Source organism: Sus scrofa, chromosome 3 (genome assembly GCF_000003025.6).
Source record: "Sus scrofa isolate TJ Tabasco breed Duroc chromosome 3, Sscrofa11.1, whole genome shotgun sequence".
Lineage (NCBI taxonomy): Eukaryota > Metazoa > Chordata > Mammalia > Artiodactyla > Suidae > Sus > Sus scrofa.
The window spans coordinates 62293606-62311094 of NC_010445.4; the positions used below are offsets into that span (position 1 = coordinate 62293606).

A 17489-nucleotide genomic window follows, 5' to 3' on the forward strand; every position below is an offset into this window, starting at 1 on the left:
AGATTCCTCAACTAAAAATGAAGTGATAAAGTTTTATTTGAAAGTAGACTTAAATTAATTGTAAATGTATACTGCCAACTCTAGAAAAACCACTAATAAAATTTTAAGAGACATATAAAAATGTGCTAAGATAGATGAGAAATTTGAATCATGTAGAATGGGAAGTTTGGGGCTAGTAGATGCAAACTACTACATTTAGAATGGATAAGCAATGAGGTTCTACTGTATAGCACAGGGTACTATATCCAGTCTCTTGGGATAGAACATGATGAAAGATAATATAAGAAAGGGAATGTATTTATATGTATGACTTGGTCACTTTGCTGTACAGCAGAAATTGGCACAACACTGTAAATCAACTATACTTTGATAAAAAACAAACAATTACAGCAACAAGAACAAAACAGAGAATGCAGAAAAAATAATAAGAAACCAAGACATGGCAAAAATTATGACATAGTAACAAATACGGTAAATAGTACAGCAATTTGACTGACAACCATTTAAAAATAAATGCTTCTAATATATAGAGATGATCAGACTGGATTAACAAAAAAAACAAAAAAAGTGTATGTTGTCTATAAGAAACCTAATTTCAAACACAGGGATGAAAATATACTATACTAATACTAACAAAAAGAAATCAGGAATAGCTATATTAATTTCAGACAAAGCAGTATTTTGTGTATGAAAAATTATCAGCTATAAAGCAGTCATCACATAAGGATAAAGGGATGATTCTTTAAGTAGGCATACAATTTTTAATGTGTGTGCACTCAGTAACTGTACATCAAAATGAATGAGGACAAAACTCATAGAACTGAGAAGAAAAACAGACAAATCCACTACTACAGTTGGAGACTTTAGGCCCTAATATCAGTAACTGACAGATTCAGGAGCAGAAAATCATTAACTATATAGTTGAAATGAACAGCACCAGCAACCAACTGAATCTAAGTGACATTTATGAAATAGTTCATCCAACAACATCAAAACACACATTCTTCTTAAGCTCACATGAAATATTCCCCCAAGTAGGCTACCTTCTGTATCCTAAAATGCATCTCAGCATATTTAAAAAAGTAGAAATCATATAAAGTATACTCTCAGAAGACATTCAATTAAAAATCTGTACCAAAATGAAGATGGAAAAATCCCAAAATATTTGGATATTAAACATACATTAAAGTAATAACATGAGAAATGAAGGAACAATCAAGAAAATCTGAAAACATATTGTAAACTAAATGAAAATAAAAACACAAGTTTTCAAATTTTGTATGTTGAAGCAAAAGTAGAGATTAGAGAGAAATTTATATTAAATACATATATCATGAAAGATAAACATCTAAAATCAATAATCTAAACTTCAACATTAAGAAACCTGAAAATGTAGAGCAAATTGAATACAAAGTAGAAAAAAAATAATAAAAATTGGAAAATAAATCAATGAAATTGCCAACAGAAAATTAATAGAGAAAATCAGTGAAACCAAAAACTGATTGTAGGAAAGAGAAATAGTACCCATAACAATTTATCCAAGCTAAACAGGGGGAAAAAAAAAGCAGAAGACACAAATTTTCAGAAGTGAAATTAGGGCCAACACAAATCATCTCATGGTCATTAAAACGGTAATAAAGGAATAATGTACGACTCCACAGATTTGATACATCAGATAAAATGGACCAATTTCTTGACAGATATGACCCACCAAAATAGACACAAGAAGAAGCAGATAATTAAAACAGGGCTATATTTATAAAAGAAATTGAAGCATCAATAACCTTCCCAAAAGAACCAGGCCCAAATGATTTCACTCTGGTAGAAACCAAACACTTGAAGAGCAATGTCAATTCCCTACAAACTTGTCCAGAATATAGAAGCAGAGAGAACAATTTCCTAACATATTCCCTGAGACCAGCATTACTCTAGTACCAAATCCAAACAATGACATTACAAGGGAGAAAGATTATAGACCAGTATCTCCCACATACATGGATGTGAACATCCCCAATAAAATATTAACAACTGAATCAAACAATATATAGAAAATATCATTACCATGTTTAAGTGGAATCATTTCAGGTATGTGACACTGATTTCACATCTGAAGATCAATTTATGTAACCCACCACATCAAGAGGCTAAGCAGGAAAAACCAACGATAATATCAATGATGTTAAAAAAAAAAAACCCTTTGACAAATAATAAAACATTTACTCATGACTAAAACTTTAGCAAACCAGGAATGGAAGGAACTTTTCAACTGGATAAAGGGCATCTCCAAAAAAAACCCAGTGCTAACATCATACTTAGTGGTAAGAAATTAGTTGTTTCTCCTCTATAATCCTAGCGAATTCAATAAGATAAGAGAAGAAAATAAAAGGCATATAGACTTGGAAGGAAGAAATGAATTTCTCTTTACAGAGGTTATGATTGTTTATGTAAAAAAATCCCAATGAATTCCACCCCGCCCCCACACACACAAATACCTCCTGGAACTAATAGCAATCAGCATAGTTGCACAATTGCAGGATATAAAGTGAATATATAAGTCAATTTGTTTCTTATATGAACAATTATATTTGGAATTAAAAACACAACATTGTTCACATTAGCAATAACAACCACAAAAAACCTGAAATAGATATAACTTTAACTGTATGTGTATATATATATATATATATATATATATATATATATACACACACACACAAATCATAGATCAATGAACAATTATATTTGGAATTAAAAACACAACATTGTTCACATTAGCAATAACAACCACAAAAAACCTGAAATAGATATAACTTTAACTGTATGTATATATATATATATACACACACACACAAATCATAGATCTATATGAGGGAAACTATAAAACTCTAATGAAATAAATCAAAGATTTAAATAAATGGAGACATATTAAATGATCCTGGCTATAGATATACTGTTAGGATTCATTCTTCCTAACTTGATCTATGGATATAACACAATCCCAGCAAGTCATTTGTGGATATCAATAAAGTCCCAAGCTTATACGGAAAAACAAAAACCTAGAAAAGCCAAGACAATACTAACTGCATGAATTTAAGACTTACTTTTAAAGCTAAAATGATCAAGAGTTTTTGACAACAGTGAAAGAATAGACAAATAGATCAATGGAACAGAGTGGGGGGTGCCTAGAAATAGAAACACACAAATAAAATCAACTTACATTTGATGAAAGAGCAAAGACAATTTACAGAAAAGATTATAATTTTAATAGTAGCAACCCCGTAAGACTAAACAAAATATTATAAATTATCTATTCAACATTTACTAATGAAGAATATTTAAACATCGATTTGTCCCTTCTAGTAAAAAATATACATGTTTTGAATACACTTCCAATACATTTATGCTTGAGATACTGTTATGTCACTTACTGATCTAAGTGAAGGCACTTAATGTCTAAATTTTATGATAAGAAAATTGTCTGGGTCTGGCACTTTGCTGTTATGTAAATGAACTGAACTTGCTAGAAGTAGTCCTTTAATACATGTTAATCCCTCCTGGGCCTTATTCTTGCAATTGAAGTACCTACTGGTTGATGTTTATTTGCACACAAACGGCTCCCTCAGAACACAGGTAACTGAGAGATCAGAGCATCTGGGACCCAGTGTCGCACTGTATTAAATACATTTCAATTCCATATGCGTATGAATTCAATATAAATAATTAAAGTAATCAGAATGACTACTGTGCCTGTGCCCTATGTTTCAGATATTTTGTTCACAGTTGACATATATCGTCCTATCTAATATAGAAAAGTTCTATGGGGTAGATATCACTATCAGAATTTTGTAAATCAGAATTCTAATCTCTTGCAGGTTAAACTTCAAAGCTCCACAGGAAATAATAAGATTAGGAACAAGAATCTCAACATAGATTATTATCTGACTCATAGTTGATGCTCACAATCACTACTATTATCAGATAGTGAAAATCCTATTGGAAGAAGGATATTAAAAATAAACATATATATACCATATTAGGAATTTCTACAATAATACTGCATGATAAGAACTCTACAAAATGTAGTAGTACACAACAGTAATCATGTGTCTGTCACATTTTCCTCATTTGTCTGTGGGTCAACTGGATTATGACTGACTCACACAGAATCCAATTTTGCTAAGTTCCAAGTTGCATGCTGGATCATAATCTGCTGTATGTAACTCTTATCCTCATTAGACCAGCCCTACTTGAAGCATAGTCTTCTTATGGTGAAATACAGGAGCTTGAAAACCTAAGTACAGCTGCACAGCCATTTGGAGCTTCTCTTTGTTGCATGTTCCATTGACTAAAGCAAGCAATTTGAAAAAACCCAAAATCAAAATTAAAGGAAAATTATACCTTCCACTGTGGTCAACCTGAAAGAGATGAATATTTTCTATATATTAATCTAATCTCACACACACACAAATATACACACTGCCATCACCCAGTGCCATGGGTACCATTTTGCACATGGGTGCCATCTGCTTTCTAATTAAATATTTCTGTCATTACTCAACTCAAATCACCGAATCTTCTACTGTCTCTCTGGCATGTGGTTGGGTTCTTTTTCTTTGAGTTTAAGAGTCCAGATTCAACAACCATCATATTTATAACTCTTTTCAAAGAAAGACTAAATGTGTCCTGCTGGGCTTAATCACCCATATTATATTTGAAGTGAAAAATATGATATTACTGAAGAGATATTAAGACTTGAACAACTTCGTTTTAGGAAAAAAATTAAAAGGAATGGGGATGAAGGTAGATTTACCCTGGAGCTGGAGTAATTATTTAAAGTCAGAAATAAAGGACATGATACTTTTCACTATTTAGATACCAAACCTGTCTTCTCAGAAACCCCATAAGCATTGTCACATATGATAACCTGATAGAGTCTACAGAATTTGATAATTTGATCTTTTCTCTTGCAGGATGTTGGCTTTTGGTATATCAGACTGAGAGATATATAAGTTCAAAGTCATTCAAACCAAGAGGCCGGGTAGCGCTTTATACATTTAAGACCTTTAAGAAGTGACTTCTAAATTAATATATAATGCCGGTGTGTGTTCTTCACACCCAAATCCAGAAGGGGGAGAGTCATTTGAGGAGATTACACACTCAGGATCACAGCATGATGAGCAATCCTTTTTCAGTAACAGAAATATTTGCTTTTTAAAATCACTGAATGGTTCTAAAAGTCACGTGGCATACCAATTTGTCTTATGCCAGTGAGAATCAATTTAGAAAAGCTGCCTGTGCCTTCTCCACCACCACATGTTCTGCCTTAAAACTTATTTCCTAGTACTCAAAACAAACATTTGGGAAGATTCTGAGATTATCAGGCAAGTTCTCATTTTGCATTGCCATCTGGATGCAGAATTTGAAGCAGCACTATTTCTTCAAAAAAGCTTTTCCTGGAAAACAGAGAGCTCAGGGTTGAATTGCAGAATGTTCTGATTTAATGCTTACTCTGATCTCATCAGAGTTCCAGCCAATCTAAGTCAGGGAAGAGAAAGGAATCCTTTCCAGAACCTAAGAATTCAGTCTAAGCTTAGTCACCAACTGCATGATATGGTATAGAGTCAATTTATGAATTTCTACATTTTATTATTCAAAACAAGGAAGCTGTTAAGGTCACCTGTCACTGGGTCCAGTGCTATACAAGACTATAGTAAAAGCATATGAAAATGGAGAATTCTGATGTGTGAGGTTATTGTAATGACAAAGATGGGACAAGATTTTGCTTAGAATAGACTGAAAATTTGTTATTATCCATTCTGGAAAAAGGAAGTATCAATAAATGTATAAAATTATGAAGGAGATGAGGAGTATGGACACAGCATCATCAAAGTCTGAAAGATGTGTTAGAGAGTCAGAAAGGGACATATTGCTATTAATGCTTAAAGGATATAGATTTTATTTAAAGCATATGTTCTATGAAATAGTAGTTACATACTTAAAATTTATCATACGGGGAATTTTGGCAGACATTATAAATTATTAAGAATATCTTGCATTGGTTTACATCTAGTTTAGAATTTCTCTTGAGAATTTTTTTTCATCAAGTCAAAGCTTCATGATTCAAGTATTTATTTCCCATTGGTCCTCCTCCCCTCAACGCCACACACTTGTATCTAGTAAGCACTGTCACATAGTGATAATCTGAAATCCCTACTGTGACTGAATATTGTACATTAATCTTTTTCTAAGGGATGTTATGATCAATTCAATAGAGTGCTTTCTGCTCTATAGACACTGCACGTGGGGGAGAAACCATAAATGTTAAAATGTGTATCTAAGTATCTATGATATCCCCAGCATAAAAGAAAGGGGCAAGGAGAATGTGAATCAGTTCATGATTTGGTTGTAAGAAAAAAAGTTTCTGGGGTTAACAAAATAGTGATATAGCAATGTTTCCTTCCAGAAACCTCACTGAGCAAATATTTTCCCAGGAAAATGCCTTTACAGGTACTAAGGCTTTCAGGAGTAGGGATTACAGCATTTGGATGGAGCACAGAAATAAGACATACTGTAGAATGTAGGAAAGACAATTTCTCTACCCCTGTGATCACTACTAACAGACCAAGTCAGCCCAACATAGAGACATCTCCCACTGGATCTCTTCACGAGGACTCCAGTATCAGGCATGCACCAGCACCAATGGCTCCTGTGATGCCAGGATTCCAGTCCACCTAGTACCAGGTAGGCACCCAGAGGCCCAGGGCCCAGGTGGTCTCCCGCAGTCTAAAGCTCACAGCCTACTCCAGTACCAAGCTGGCCTCCACAGACCTCGCCTCCAGACCAGTTCCCACAGACCCAGGATCTTCCAATCTCTGTGCTAGGCTAGTCCCCAAGGACCCAGCCTCCATACTGTCTCCCACAGATGGAGGCTCTGGACCCACCCCAGAGTTAGGTGGTTGCCAGTGGTCCCAAACTCCAGGTCAGCTCCCAAATCCCAGGCTCCTAGCCTACACCAACACCTCCCAGTCCGCCTTACAGACCCAAATGCTATGGAGACATATAGAAATAAAAATAGTATGGTACTGAGACAGGCCAGGACCTGGGACATGGGACCCTCTGCTGCAGTGACTGCAATGCTTGCATCTAGACAAACCTCTTGAGCAAAAAATACAATGAAACTATAGGGGACTAAAATTAACTGCAGACATGCACAGGGCAAATTATGGACAAGAATATACAAAAAACCCTAACAACTCAATTACCACTCTGAAGAGCCAAGCGCAAAAGCAGGGTAGAATGCATGCACCCTGCACACAACACAACCAAAGGGGTGGGCAGACCACCTAAGTCACCTCTCTGGCCTGACCCCTGGACCTGCCCCTATCCTTGTCCCATATAAAGAACCAGCTCACTGCCCCCCTCACAGCCAATGAACAAGCAAGGGAACATGTTGTTTGTTCTTCCTCCTCCTCTCCCGCTGCAGCAGGGGCCCTAATAAAGGCTTGCCTGAATTCTTGTCTGGCCTCTTATCAATTTTTATTGTTTAAGGAAGGCCAAGAACCCAGGCCAGTAATAGTACAGGCATAAAAGCAGACACATAGACCAGTAGAACAGATTGAGAGTCTAAAAATAAACTTAAGCATACATGGTCAATTAATTTTTCACAAAAGAGCCAAGAATATACAAAAGAGAAAGGCTGAACCCTACAATAAATGGTTGTTGGCAAAACTGGATAATTACAAGTAAAGAATGAAACTAGACCACTATCTTACATCACTCATAAAAATTAACTCAAAATGGATTAAAACTTAAAAGTAAAATCTGAAACTAAAATTCCTAGAAGAAAACAGGAAAAAATGTTTAACATTGGTGATTGTAGCAATGAATATTTTGGATATGACACCAAAAGTACAAGCAACAAAAACAAGAATAAACATGGGGACTGCATAAAACTAAAAAGCTTATGCACAGCAAAACAAAGAACTGAATCAGCAAATTAAGAGACTTGCTGTTGGCAAAGGGTAGGGGGAGGGAATGGGATGGACTGGGAGTTTGGGGTTAGTAGATGAAACCTATTACATTTATAATGGTTATGCAATGAGGTCCTGCTGCACAGCACAGGGAACTACATCCAGTCTCCTGAGACAGACCATGATGGAAAATAATATAAAAAAGAGTGTACAGGAGTTCCCATTGTGGCTCAGGGGTAATGAACCCAACTAGTATCTATGAGGACATAGGTTCAATCCCTGGCCTCCTTCAGTGGGCTAAGGATCTGGAATTGCTGTGAGCTATGGTGTAGGTCAGATGCAGCTTGGATCTGGCATTGCTGTGGCTGTGGCTTAGGCCGGAGGCTACGATTCAACCCCTAGCCTGGGAACTTCCACATGCTGCAGGTGTGGCCCTAAAAATTTTTTTTTTTTAAATTAAAGAGAGAGAGAGAGTGTTGTGTGTTTGACTGTGCCACTTTGCTGTACAGCAGAAATTAGCACAACATTGTAAATCAACTATATTTTAAAAAAATTAAAAAGAGACAACCTATTGAATGGGAGAAAATATTTGCAAGCCATGTATCCAAAATGTATAAAGAACTCATACAATTCAATATACAATAAAGAAATAAAATAATATAATTAAAAATGGGTAGAGGACTTGAATAGGAATTTTTCCAAAGATAAAATACAAATGGCAAACAGGCACATGAAAAGGTGCTTAGCATCACTAATCATCAGAAAAATATAAATCAAAACTGGGAGGTATCACCTCACACTTGTTAGTGTGGCTATTATCAAAAAGACAAGGGATAACAAGTGTTGGTGATGTTGTAGAGAAAAGAGAACCTTTATGCACAGTTGGTAGAGATATAAATTGGTACAGCTACTCTAGAAAGCAGTATGCAGTATGAAGGTTCCTCAACAAACAACATAAAACCACTATATGATCCAGCAGTCACATTCTGGTTGTATACCCAAAGGAAATTAAATCAGGATTAAGAAGAGATATCTGTTCCTTTAAGCTTATGGCAGCATTATTCGAAATAGTTAAGACATGGAAACAACCTAAGTGTCCATGGACAGTTATAAGGATAAAGAAAATGCGATCTATCTCTCTGTATCTATGTAAACAGATAGATATAAATACACACAATGGCATGTTATTCTGCCACTAAGAAAAAGAAGGAAATCCTGCCTTTTTGTGACAGTATGGATGGACCTTAGGGCATTATGCTAAGTCAAATAAGATAGACAGACAAAAGTACTATATAACCTCACTTATACGTAGAATCTAAGAAGGCTGAACTTACATGTGGAATGGTGGTTGTTAGAGTCTAAGGAGTGGAGAAAACAAGGAGATATTGATCAGAAAATGATTAAGATGAATAAGCTGTAGGGATGTAATGTGCAATATGGTGATTATAGTCAATAACATGTTATATACTTGGAAATTGCTAAGAGAGTAGATCTTAAATATTCTTACCACACACATGCAATTCTGTGAGATGATGGAGGAGTTCACTAACTTTACAGTGGTAACTATTGTAAAATATATACATGTTTCAAACCATCATGTTGTACACCTTAAATATGTACCATGTTCCATGTCAATAATATATCTATAGCAGGCAAAAAGAAGTTTCTGGGTCCCTGGAAAAAGCGAGTCAACTAAAAATCTTTCTATGGACTTTGCACTGACTCAAAGAATACCAGGATTTCAGACCCTCTTTTAGAAAACTGGACCTTGAATATTTATATCAGCCACTTCAATTTGGTCCAAAGAAAATGATTTTCCTGAACAAATACCACTGTATCATATATGAAAGTCACAGTAATAAATCCTATGATCCCACCCCAGACCTAGCCTCAGTGCCAAACATGTTAACTACACAATTTACACACACACACACACACACACACACTGAGGCAAGGCTTGACATGCAATGAAATTATTAGAAGATGTATTTAATTTTTTTCTTGGGCCAGCCTTATTTCAGAATGTCCATTTTTGAAAGAGATGGATGACATTTTCTTCCTGTTTCCATGCTGTTTATAGATATCCACCAATATGAACCAAAGTGGTTTCTGTATGCTTAATTAACAGGCAGTCTCACAGTAAGACTCCAGGTTCCAGATAAGAGCTCTCAATCTTTACAACAATTATAACTTTTTGGAGCCTTCTATATCCCTCAACATATACCCCTCCCATCATTTTTTTTTTTTTTGTCTTTTTGTCTGTTGTTGTTGCTATTTCTTGGGCCGCTCCCGCGGCATATGGAGGTTCCCAGGCTAGGGGTTGAATCGGAGCTGTAGCCACCGGCCTACGCCAGAGCCACAGCAACGCGGGATCCAAGCCGCGTCTGCGACCTACACCACAGCTCACGGCAACGCCGGATCGTTAACCCACTGAGCAAGGGCAGGGACCGAACCCGCAACCTCATGGTTCCTAGTCGGATTCGTTAACCACTGCGCCACGACGGGAACTCCCCTCCCATCATTAATTCAACAGCTACGAAATGAGTTTGAGTGTTTAATCGACAAATACTCCCTTTCTACAGAAGGAATTTCCTGTTCCTGGTGTCTCCTATCAAGATCGTCTTTTTCTTTTTCACTTTTCTTTTCTTTTTTTTCAGAACCATTAAGACACAAGTTAATATAGAATGTTTATGTGTATATAATAAAAAGAGGTAGTAGAAAGCTTGCTGAAATTTGAAGGAAAAAACTTGGAGTATACTTTACATTCAATGTAACCTAAGGAAAACAATGTCCTCTTCCATTTAAAGAGGATAAATTTGTTCCCTAAGTCAAATGAATTAACCAAACTTTTTTTTTTTTTGCATTTTCTACGTTAAGCATAACAGATTACAATATAAAGTGTTTCTAAAAAACTTGAAAGATTCAGTTCAAATTCAATATTCACTCAGACTTCTCTAGACACTCCAACTCATACTCAAATAACCCCACGTATCTCCTTGAAATTGGAGGGCACCTTTGATAATAAACACCTCTTTTCTTCAACCCTGAATTTCCTCCCAACTCCAGGGCGCAAGAGGATAAATTCAGTGCAGTACACATGCATGCAAAACAAAACGTACACCACTTACTTGCTTTACCCTGAATTTAAGACAGCACATGTGGCCTGCTTCATTCTGCTTTTAAGTTCAAAGGCATCAGGCAGGCAGATCTCTGGTTTAGCCAGTAACTTCTTTCAAGAGCGCCTTGGTTTCCATAGACATGGAAATTCTGTTTTGAAGGGATATGCAACTCCATTTTTGGGTTTTCTAGAAGCACCTCACCAAGCAAACACGGAGATCTTAGGCCCCTAGGAGCTCTTTCTTAGTCTCAGTCAATAAAAGTGATTCTATCAAAGCCCAGATGGAAACGCCAGGCAGACTTCGGCCTCGGCTGTTTAGCGTCCTGCCCAGAGTTCACGGAGTGATTTAAAATTCTGAGCCTGAGCTGCAGGCTGAGGGCAGCACATTCACATCTGTGTTGTCTTTTAGTCCAAAGTCGGCCACCTTAAGGATGGAGGTCCAGGCCTCTAGGTGTTGAGGTTGTTCTCCGGCTTTAGGTCCCTAAAATTTCGTTCAGGGAGGCAGTGGTGCACATGAGCTGTAGCACGAAGCTTTCCCAGGCAGCTGGGCCTTGCCTCCAGACAGGACAGACTAATCCGGTCTCCATCGTCAGGTAAGTCCACGACAAAGCAGAGGTAGCAAGGCTCGCCAGTGTAACCAACAACCTTTCTCATTTACAGCAGGTACTGCCCCCCGGCCTCACACGAGGATAAAGCTTCACGCGAGCATTCTTGTTCTCACTGCTCATGCGCGGGCTGGTCAGTTGTAGTGCGCAAGTGCACAAGGTTTAGGCGGCGCCGCATGAGGCTGTTCAGGGCCCAGAATTCTGTCCGCGGCAGCACGCTTTGTGTTCCCCGGACGTGATAGCAGTTGTTTTTGGCCTCTACTAAGGCGTCACTGTCTCCTTATCCAGCTGGTACACCTGATCTCTGCCAACAGACTGTAGTACCCACCAGTTGCCCCCTCCACCACGGCTGTGCCAGGTAGGCTTGCTCAGGCCTCGGCTTCCAGCAGAAATAAAATGTCATTATAAAAATATATATATATATATATATATATATATGTTAAGTTGAAGAAAAAGAATTGTGTCTTAAAATTCACTCTTTATTAGTCATAGCTTTCATGGCAGTGTGAGTGTAATTTTAATGTGAATTAGAAAAGATGAGTTATCACTCTGCAGAGATGATTAAAACCATTGTTTCCATTTGCTTCTCTCTAAGCCTCATTGTAGCATGAAGAATCCCACCTGCCTCATATCTTGCTACTTGAACAGATGGGTCATAAAAGTATGGGCTCGCTGAGGAACATTTAGTCTCATCCCATTACACCTACTGGCCAAGGGAGAGAGACGGAAGAGCCACTATCCAATTCAGGGACTTATAACCATCCAAGGGGATGGCTCTGAAGGCCTTGCTGGCCAGCTAGGTTTGTCCTTGGCTTGTTCCCAATAATATAAAAGTTAATTATAGTCATTGCTAACTGCTAGACATCACATGTATGCAGACCTTAAGAATTATAGTATGTCTATGAGTAGATTAAAAAAAAATGCCTTAACACAAATGTGAGAAATGTGTGTGTATATGTATATAAATATATTTAATTCTTCGTTTGAAAAAAATGGTCAATGGGTTTTGTTCAAAAGTATGATAAATTGATTGTGTATGTGAGAAGCATACCCATTTTCAGAGACTCTGTGTTTACCCTAAGAAAAATCATATGCATGTGAAAATATGTATTCATAAGGATGTTTATGGAAGTTTACCATCCTTCATGGATTAAAAATCGTTGGAAATAACCAAATTTGTATCAATGAGGGACTGGCTAAATACATTTTAGTATGTGTATGTAGTAAAAAAAATAGGCATATATCAATAATGCGAGTTAAAATTGAAGTTTTTGGCAGGTAAATTTGCCCATGGTCTGTATTTAAATGAAAAGGTATATTGCATAAATTGTCTTTATAAGAATTAAGTCTATACTTGGAAGTCTGTGTGTGTTAGTAAGTATCAATAATTCATGAAACTTAATGATAATGAAATTTTGATGACTTTTGCTTTCTATCTTTCTTTGCTTTTCTTTCTTTGTGCTTTCTGGTATGTTATTTACATTATCTGAATATATATCATATTTACCAAAAATGCTAAATCTCATTTTAAATCATGTCAGACTTCATCTCTGTATATGAGGAACACAGGCATTTTAATTCATTCACTCAACATCAAATATCTGGTATGCTGTAGAGGCTATTTTCCTTATAATTCCTTAAATCTATCAAGGGCCAGTGTAATAGAATGCATTATAACAAACATGTGAAATACAGTATAAATAAGTTACTGAAAACCTGACGACACATACTCAGGTGTTGTGGAAATATTCAGTTGCTATAAAAAAAATGTTTACAGTCTTATACTCAATTTCTATATTTATCTAATTGTTAACTGGTAAAACACAGGTTTTGATTCAGAGCAGTTTTGCTGATCACACTTTAGAGAATCATTGATCTAGAAAATATGGTAGGGACTAAGGAATCAAAGAATGACAGGAAAAAAAAGACCATTTAGTTAATGAGCATAGGTATGTTTATGCTGAGCTTAAAAATAAGCTATAAAAGCTCAATGGTTTAAACTAATTTTGACTGGTGATTTCTCAGGTATTCATAGCCCATTGTGGTTCAAGCCATGATCCTCTATCTTCTAGCTCATACCACCTGGATCCTGGCTTCTGTGTCCTTGTGAGAGAGGAAAAGAGAGATAAAGGAGGAACTGCAGTTATTTATTGCCTCTGACAGTTAGGAATGCATGCCATTGCTGTTCTTGGTCCATTAACCAGAATTAGTCGTATGTGTACGAACTAGGTACATTTTGGGCTGAGAAATATGGGTGAAAAATGTAAATAGCTGGTGAGTGCTAACTTAATTGTAAGGTTGTTTATCTGAGTCACCTGACACTGTGAAGATCAAAAAGAATATAAGGAATGGGGCACTAAACTCAGGTTTTTTCATTTGAAATTCAATATTCTTTACATCAATACATGTAAATGAGGTTATGCTGAAGTAAGAAGTTAATCCCCCAATCTTAGGAGCTTAGCATATGGATGCTTATTCCATGCTTCATTTGGGGGTCCTACAGTCTCGATGTGCATTTCCAGGGTGTCAATAGGAAGGGAAGGGAGCGCCTAGAGAAATCATACCTATTTTCTATATTTGGCCTAGAAGAGATCCTTGTCAGCTTTGTCCTGAGTCAGCTGACAAGAGTTGGGCTCATGGACACACCACTGCAAAAATACTGGGCATTGAGGAAAAGCATATATATGTTTGGCAAGCAGTGTAGGGGTATATGTGTATTCTGTAAGATTCAACTAAATCAAACCAGCTGTCACTAATCATTTACAGATTGACTATTTCTGCCTTTTCCATTGTAGCTATTTTAGAATGGCTGAATACACTTTGTCTAGTTCCTATTTTCTCCATTATCTTTCATCCTTCCAACTTTATATACCAAAAAGACATTTCAGCCATTTCCCCTAAATTGTTCACTCTTGTGGGGGGAGGAATCAGTCAAAACTATAAATAGTTACTTGAATGAGAAATAATAGTCATATTTGTCAAACTAAAGGTGTGTATTGGTTTAGACTTATGTTACCATCTTTAGGTTTCCAGTGATAAAAAATGGAAACAGTCACATGGCTGTTGTTCTCCTTTTCTATGAAAAAAGAGGATATTTATCATTGTGTTTGCTCTAAAGTAGATTAGAAAATATATGTGGGTACTCACTTTCAGAAAGTCCCTTTATGTGAGTCAGATTCTGAGATTTCATTCCTGGAGAACCCCTGAAAAGAACATTCAAAGAATGTGTGTTTTAATTAACCAAAGGGAGGAGCACATATCTGTCCCAGCTGGCCTAGGCCTTCACCAGTGTGAAGCCAGGGGAAAGTCTGGTGATGCCTTTAAACAGAAACAGTTGTTACTCTTTGAGTGTAAACATCAAAGCCACAGGTTTGCATTGGATTGCGTTGGATTGCGCAGGCCTGTCCTTTACCTAAAACATCTGTATTTTATCAGAAAATACAATATGACTTCAAAAATAAAGGTCAGCTGATGTAGGAAGATGGAATCTGACATTGTAAATATGGCAACAGATCACAAGGAACTTAAGACCTTATAAAAGACCGTTTGGGGCTTACCCACCCCCAGTTATCAAAATTCTGTCTGAGTTGCCTTCCATCTGTCTTGGCAGGTATGTGGATAAAATTATCAGTGGATAAAATTATCAGTTCTCTATTAGCATATGTTTTACTTCTCAGATGTTTGTTTATGGGGAAAATTAATGTAGCATGCAACTTGCAATTAGTTTTTTATACTGTTAATGACAGGTTCCCATAAAATGCCTTGCATGGAAATATGGAAACTAATGGCGTTAATAAGATATACAGATGCTCAGACTCAGATCTGAAAAAAGGAAGCCAAATCAGTGGAGTTTACTGATTAAAAACAGTCCTTTGACAGGATGGGTAGGGATTTGCAATTGGCTATCCATTTGGTAACTTGACTATTAAGGAATTATGTCTAGCCAAAGTCCCTGATATAATGTGGCCCTGCTGGTTAAATAATGAGCAAGTTAATTTTACCTGTTCATGTGTGTATCAAGTTATCGTGAGAACTTCATATGCTACTGAAACACTGCTCTGGACTTATTTTGAAAGAGAAACATCTAAGTAAAGCCTGGTTCCTGCCCTCTAGGAGACTGGTTATTGGAGCAGTTTCTATATACCATTGCACCAAAGCATTTCCAGAAATAGAGATCCCAGGACCCTCCCTTCATAACTTCTTACATAGATTGTAATTCATTAACTCTGGAGTTAAGTCTAGGCAACTGCATTTTTTTAAAATTTCCCATACTTGAGGTAACTAGCCAGCTAACTAAAAACATACTCTCCACTAATCTAGTTCCTTTTATGTTCTTTGAATGTATTGTCATATCCATCTGAAATGCTTCCTGCTTTCCAATTTTCTACAACATACACAACTAAAAAAAAACTGATGTGACATGTCTCCACGAGACTCCTTTCAGTTCAAAGCCTCTCCTAATCATAGTGACTATTCCTGATCATTATCCATTCTCTGATGATAGACAAATACGGATAATTATTAGGTCTTTCTATGGATTTTCCTGTTATGTACATTTCATATAATTGGAAATGTGTAACAGGAATGTATTTTGCTGTGCATAATCCTTTAAAGGTTTGGATATGTTCTGGCATGAGTCAGTATTTTATTCACCTGTGTGTAGCTGAGTAATATTCCACCAAGTAGTACTTTTGTTCAGCCATTCGGCAGTTGAACATTTGGGCTATTACCACTTTTTAATGCTCCTATAAATGTTCAAGTAAAGTGTTTTTTGTACATGTGTGTGTGCATGCATGCATATGCTTTCAATCTCACTTATGTATCTGGGAATAGAATTACTGGGTCATGTGGTAACTTGTAATCTTTTGAAGAATTACTAGCTCTTTTTCAAAATGGATGAATCATTTTACATTCCCACCAGCACTGTGTTCTGTTCCCAGTTTCTCTACACCCAAGACTTGTTATTTTCACCCTTTGATAATAGCTATCCAATGCATGTGAAGTGCTTTTGATTTATAATTCCCTAATGACTAGTGGCATTGAACATTTTTTTCACGGGCATATTTGCCATCATTGTATCTTCTTTGGAGAAATGCTGATTCAAATCATTTTTTAATTGGGTTATTCTTCTTTGTTATTAAATTGTAACCCTTCTTTCTATACTGTGGATGCCAGATCCCTATCAGCTGTAAGATTTGCAAATATTTTTCAGTTCCTGGAGTTGTCTTTTCATTTTCTTGATACTGTCTTTTGAGGAACAAAAAATTTTCAATGTGATGAAGTCTATCTCTTCTTGTCTTCGATTGCTTGCTTTTCTTGTTATATTTAAGAAACTTGGAGTTCCCGTCGTGGCGCAGTGGTTAACGAATCCGACTAGGAACCATGAGGTTGCGGGTTCGGTCCCTGCCCTTGCTCAGTGGGTGAACGATCCGACGTTGCCGTGAGCTGTGGTGTAGGTTGCAGATGCGGCTCGGATCCCGCGTTGCTGTGGCTCTGGTGTAGGCCGGTGGCTACAGCTCCGATTCAACCCCTAGCCTGGGAACCTCCATATGCCGCGGGAGTGGCCCAAGAAATAGCAACAACAACAAAAGACAAAAAGACAAAAAAAAAAAAAAAAAAAAAAAAGAAAAGAAACTAGTGCATAATCCACATTATGAAGATATTTATCTACATATTCTTCTAAGAATTTCATAGTTTTATCCCTTAAATATAGGTCTTCAGTTACGTTTATTTAAATTGTCTGTGTGCTATGAGGTAGGAATCCAAATTTATTCCTTTGCATGTGGATATCCAGTT

At 36.7% G+C, this 17489-nt stretch overlaps 1 long non-coding RNA gene across 1 annotated transcript in view; it reads left to right on the plus strand.

Annotated features, from left to right (window-relative positions):
- The window catches only part of LOC110260136, a 62853-nt gene continuing 56226 nt past the window's right edge, over positions 10863–17489 (plus strand). Inside the window, exon 1 of the long non-coding RNA XR_002342985.1 lies at positions 10863–12051. This is a non-coding gene — a long non-coding RNA (uncharacterized LOC110260136). The remainder of the gene's footprint in view (positions 12052–17489) is intronic.